Here is a 6,000-nt window from a genome sequence, read left to right as displayed (position 1 = left end):
GAATACTAACTGAGTATAGACATTGCTCAGGCAATGTTTCAGTGGGAGTGGCGAAACTAAATAGTCAAGGGCTCCAGGTGGTTGGTCAGGGACAGATTACCCAGGTGCACCCAGACCGCATAAGAACCAGAGAGTTCAGGCGCCGCCCCCCTATACACACAGTCAGGAAACATGGAGAGCAAGCAGGAAAACAAGAGGCATAGCACATGGAGCTCAGGGCTGGCAACAGACAGATTTCACAGCATGGTTTGAAGGAGAAAGTAAGTTGGTGCGCGGGGGATGGGAGGCCATGCCGTGATGCCAGCAGGGTTGTTACAGTACCCCCCCTTTACGGCCCCTCTTCCTCAAGCCTGCCAGATTGACCTGAAGAAGGAGTATGGGACCACATACAGTCCAGGTTGACACGACATCCTTCACGTAGGGTGGAATATGTGTGCCATCAGGAATCCCAGAGTGCCAAGCTTCTTGGTGCCCGATGGAATCAGCTTCCAACACCGAGGGTATAAGGACTTGGATCTCTTCCTCCAGAGTGGAAGAAAGCAGGGACCTGGAAGCCTCAGATTTGACCCCTACATCAGCCGGCCAGCTGGAAATCGAAGAGACCTTTACCGAGTCCAACTTCAGCCCGATATCCCAAGAAAATTGGACCTCCTCCTCCAGACGGGTAAAAAACAGAGATGCATAGGCCACTGTTCTCACCTCTTCATCCACCTGCCACATGGAAGTTGGAGGCATACATACGGGGAGCCACCTCCGCCTGTTACCCGGAACAGACTGGACCACTTCTTTCAAGTAGGCGAACGAGTACTGCTTAATCCTGGGACCTTCACCCACAGACCATAGAGGAGCCGAGGGCATCCACTCAGGATCAATCTTCAGCCCATTATCCTGGGGAAGACTATCAAGTGTCAGGGATGTTCCTGAGGACTGGTCACTGGTATGGTCACCGGAGGTGTACGGAGAGGGCGCCACTGTTTCCTTTTCTTCAGTGACGTCAGTACACCATGGCTTGATAGCTGGCAGATCAGGTGGAGAAGGAGACGATACAGAAGACTGACCTTGCAGTAATGGAACTAGACACCTCTGTTGGCTAGGCAGATCCAAATATAGCACCATGCTGGGTCTTTGGACCGGAAGGGGCAATAGAGTGCCCGGCTCAAAACGACCGGTGGGCAAGTTGGTCAGCAGGTGGAAGACAAATGTCTCTGTGTATAATGCTCCGATTAGGAGCTGTAGTTGACCCCTCAATGCTGGACTGTTCACAAGTAGGGCTCGGCCATCACCAAACCCCCTGCATGGATTCTGGAGCGGTGGAGCAGGAACCATGCACAGACTTCGTCTGGCTTGTAGCTTGCATACATCTGCATGGCCGAAACTCCCACAAGGCACCGGAACAGTCACAGACTTTAGTAGCGAGGAGGTACTCTCACCAAGGGCAGTCTCTCCTACTGGCCCAAGGTTCTGGAGCTTTGGCTTCACAGGGCTGAGACCATCAGGATGTTCCTTCTCAGGACTGGCCTCTGGCGACAACCTAGCCAGCCCCTTTTTCTTAGACCTCTTGGATCTTGCATGGGGGGCTGCTTTGGCAGGCTGAGGAACAGATGGGTCATGGACGGTCACAGACGGAGAAGATGAATTGGCCACAGGTCTCTTTCGTCCGATCCGTTCCTGGAAGCTAGGAGGGGAAGACTTTTCAGGAGACACTGTACTAGGCTTGTCAAAGGCTTTGCAGAAGGCCACCAGGAAGGCCGGTAAGCTCGAGGTGATGGGATCCCCTGCTTCCCAAAGGGGGTTGAGCCACTGCAACGCATCTCCTGTTAGGTAGGACATTAGTAATCCTACCTTTACCCGATCGCTGGCGAAGTAGGGAGCATGCCATTGAAAATAGCGTAGGCACTGCTCCATAAAGGCACGACACTGCTTGGGGTCCCCATCATATCTTGGCGGGTCCAAGGGAGGTTCAACTTTAGGTATGCCAGCCTCTAGTTGAGCAAACAGTCTATTGGAGACCACAATGGTGGGTGGAGCAGTGAAGGATTGGGCTTCAGACCGGGTAAATTTATTTGGTTGCCCATACTGGCAAAAAAGTTCATCTTGCTCCGAGGGCGAAAGGACATGGGACTCAGCGGGGACCATGGCCTGAGCAAACTGTCACGCTCGCGCCTTGGCTGAATGGCGCGAGCCGGGGGGTTGTGGCCCCACTGTGCCACAAACCAGACTACCCTGGAAGGGGCGTAACTACGGCAGCTTCCTTGGTCTTCACTGGAGCCTCTGATGGTGAGGTCAGGCTTGTGCGGCAGGTAGCTGCCGGGTGCCACTCCAGGGTGGTGTCTGGCTGTGGCTGCTGATCCCACTCGGGAACAGGACACCTTGACAGAGGCTATAGACAGGCAGGCAGGTGGATACGACAGGCACGGCTGAGACACAGGGCAGGCGGGCACGGCTTGGAGACACAGGACAGGCGGGCACGGCTTGGAGACACAGGACAGGCGGGCACGGCTTGGAGACACCGGACAGGCGGGCATGACTTGGAGACACCGGACAGGCGGGCACGGCTTGGAGACACCGGACAGATTGGCGTGGTATGAAAAGGAGCAGGTAGGGACCTGTTCACACAGCAGGAGTAGGCAGGAGGGAGTGGTGTATGCTGGAACAGGATCTGGACCTGTTCTCACAGGAGGTGTAGGCAGGAGGGAGTGGTGTATGCTGGAACAGGATCTGGACCTGTTCACACAGGAGGTACAGGTATGGATCTAGGCAGGAAGGAATGGAATATGAAGGAACAGGTTTGGGCCTGTTCACACAGGAGGTGTAGGCAGGAGGGAGTGGTGTATGCTGGAACAGGATCTGGACCTGTTCACACAGGAGGTACAGGTATGGATATAGGCAGGAAGGAATGGAGTATGAAGGAACAGGTTTGGGCCTGTTCACACAGGAGGTGCAGGTAGACAGAGCCGCAGGAGTGCGGAGCAGGCAGAGCCGCAGGAGTGCGGAGCAGGCAGAGCCGCAGGAGTGCGGAGCAGGCAGAGCCACAGGAGTGCGGAGCAGGCAGAGCCGCAAGAGTGCAGAGCAGGCAGAGCCGCAAGAGTGCGGAGCAGGCAGAGCCGCAAGAGTGCGGAGCAGGCAGAGCAGCTAGGGAGCTGTGCAGACAGAGCTGCGAGCGTGCAGATGCACAGATAAAGAGGACACAAGGAAAGACACGGCAGGGAAGGAACCACAAACAAGGAGACTGACAGACAGAGGTAAGACTGAGTTCAGACAGAGGCACAGGGACAAAGACACAAGGACCAGGATATTCAGCCTCCTGGCAGGCAGACAGAGTACGGACAAGGTACAGGGAACAAGACTCAAGGGCCAGGATATTCAGCCTCCCGGCAGGCAGACAGGGTACAAAGCAAGACTAGAGTAATCCTCCAAAGAAGGAGACAGACAGAACAGGGCCTGGCTTCCTCAGCAGCGGAATACTAACTGAGTATAGACATTGCTCAGGCAATGTTTCAGTGGGAGTGGTGAAACTAAATAGTCAAGGGCTCCAGGTGGTTGGTCAGGGACAGATTACCCAGGTGCACCCAGACCGCATAAGAACCAGAGAGTTCAGGCGCCGCCCCCCTATACACACAGTCAGGAAACATGGAGAGCAAGCAGGAAAACAAGAGGCATAGCACATGGAGCTCAGGGCTGGCAACAGACAGATTTCACAGCATGGTTTGAAGGAGAAAGTAAGTTGGTGCGCGGGGGATGGGAGGCCATGCCGTGATGCCAGCAGGGTTGTTACAACCACCATCTTTGAGAAGGGCATGCATGTGATTGGCTGGCTTTGTGTGGCGTCACAGGGGCTATAAAAGGGCGTGAACGCTGACCGCGATCTTACTTATGCCAATCTTAGCATAGGGAGAGCTGCTGCTGCTGCTGCTGATTCTGTAGGGAGAGCGTTAGGCAGGGAAGAAAAACCAAAAAAACTGCTTCTGCTGTTAGCGATTTCCACTTACAACACAACACTGTGTGCAGTGACAGGGGAGGCCCTATTTTTGTGCATCAGCTCTGTTGGTTATTAGGATGCCTTATAAGGCTCCCTGATAGCTGCATTGCTGTTTGCACACTGCTGTGCAAACTGCTTTTTTAAAAGCAAAAATACTTTTCTTGCTCTTTTCTGCACAGTTACCAAGTGTTCATTTTTCCACCCTTTTGTGTTTGCACTGTGCAGCAGTCCTGCTTATTAGGCTGCCTGCGTCCATACTTGGACTGAGAGCATCATTGTCAGCGTCCTCTAATCTCTAGTGAGATCCAAATTCTCACCATTCCTATAGACACCCTCTACCTTGTCATACACCATCCAATTTCAGCCTGTTACAATTAAGGTGTAATCACTCCTGGACCAGAGACAATAGTTCTGCGTCCTCAAATCTATAGTGAGATTCAAAATCTCACCAATCCTATAGACACCCTCCACCTTGTCATTCACCATCCAATTTCAGCCTGTTACATTGAGGTGTAATCTCTACTGGGCCAGAGACAATAGTTTTGCGTCCTCAAATCTATAGTGAGATTCAAATTCTCACCAATCCTTTAGACACCCTACACCTTATCATACACCATCTAATTTCAGTCTATTACATTGAGGTGTAATATCTCCTGGGTCAGAGAAAATAGTTCTGCGTCCTCAAATCTATAGTGAGATTCAAAATCTCACCAATCCTATAGACACCCTCCACCTTGTCATACACCATCTAATTTCAGTCTATTACATTGAGGTGTAATCTCTCCTGGGCCAGAGACAATAGTTCTGCGTCCTCAAATCTCTAGTGAGATTCAAATTCTCACCAATAGTAGATACACCTTCTACCTTGTTTTACAGTACCATATAGCTGGTGGTATTTTGGGTACATTTTCACAAAAATGAGCAAGTATGGTGGAAGACGCCATGGAAGTGGGCGGGGGTTGTCAGCTGGTCCCGATGGTAGTGGTGGTGGTGTTGCATCTGTTGGTAGTGGCAAAAGCACAATAGCACCTAAGGCAGGAGGTGTTGAGCCTGCGCCATCGTCTGGCTCCACAAGGCCTCAAAGGCTCTCTTTTTTGGGAGTAGGTAAACCACTTATAAAGCCGGAGCTTCGGGAACAAGTTTTGGCTTACATTGCTGACACAGCCTCCAGCTCTCTCGCTTCCTCTTCTGAAGTTTCAAAAAATAAAAGCACTGAGTCATCATTGGAGGCTCCTGGTCAGGAACAACACCTTTCCTTGTGTCCTTCACCCCTACCAAAAGTGAAGGATGCGGCAGGCCACACTACAGATTACTCCATGGAGCTCTTTTCACATACCATGCCTGGGTTATCAAGTCAAATTGTGAATTCCCCAGTCCAAGATGAATCTGACATGGAGTGCACTGATGCACAGCCACTGCTAGATTTTTCTGCTGGTACATTCACTCAGAGCACTACATTGTCCTCGCAGTGTACTGAGGCAGAATCAGACCCTGATGAAACTCAGGTGCCCCTTCCCGCATACTATACCACCTTACATGGTGACACAGAGGAAGGTGCACATGAAATTGAAGAGGAGGTGATGGATGACCCAGTTGTTGACCCAGATTGGCATCCATTGAGGGAAGAGGGTGCTGCTGCCAATAGCTCAGAAGAGGAGGAGGAGGATCCGCAGCAGGCAACAACATCGCAACAGCTGTTATCTGGCAGGACCGTAGCAGTCCAAAAACGTGTTACAAAAACCAAAAGAGTTGCAGGACAGCTTGGCCAGACGGTCAAATTAGCACAGCGTGCAAGGTCTCAAAATGTCTTCCATAGTAGGAAGAGTGCAGTGTGGCACTTTTTTGAACAAAATCCTAATGATCAGGCAAAAGTTATCTGTAAGAAGTGTGCAAAGACCTTTAGCTGAGGGAAAAATCTGAGAAATTTGAATACCAGTTGCATGCTTAGACATTTAACCACCATGCACTTGCAAGCGTGGACGAACTACCAAACCTTCACTTACCACATGTGCACCTGCTCC

Source organism: Dendrobates tinctorius, unplaced genomic scaffold (genome assembly GCF_039654945.1).
Source record: "Dendrobates tinctorius isolate UK_male_01 unplaced genomic scaffold, ASM3965494v1 ptg000003l, whole genome shotgun sequence".
NCBI lineage: Eukaryota > Metazoa > Chordata > Amphibia > Anura > Dendrobatidae > Dendrobates > Dendrobates tinctorius.
This window is presented reverse-complemented; position numbering follows the sequence as displayed.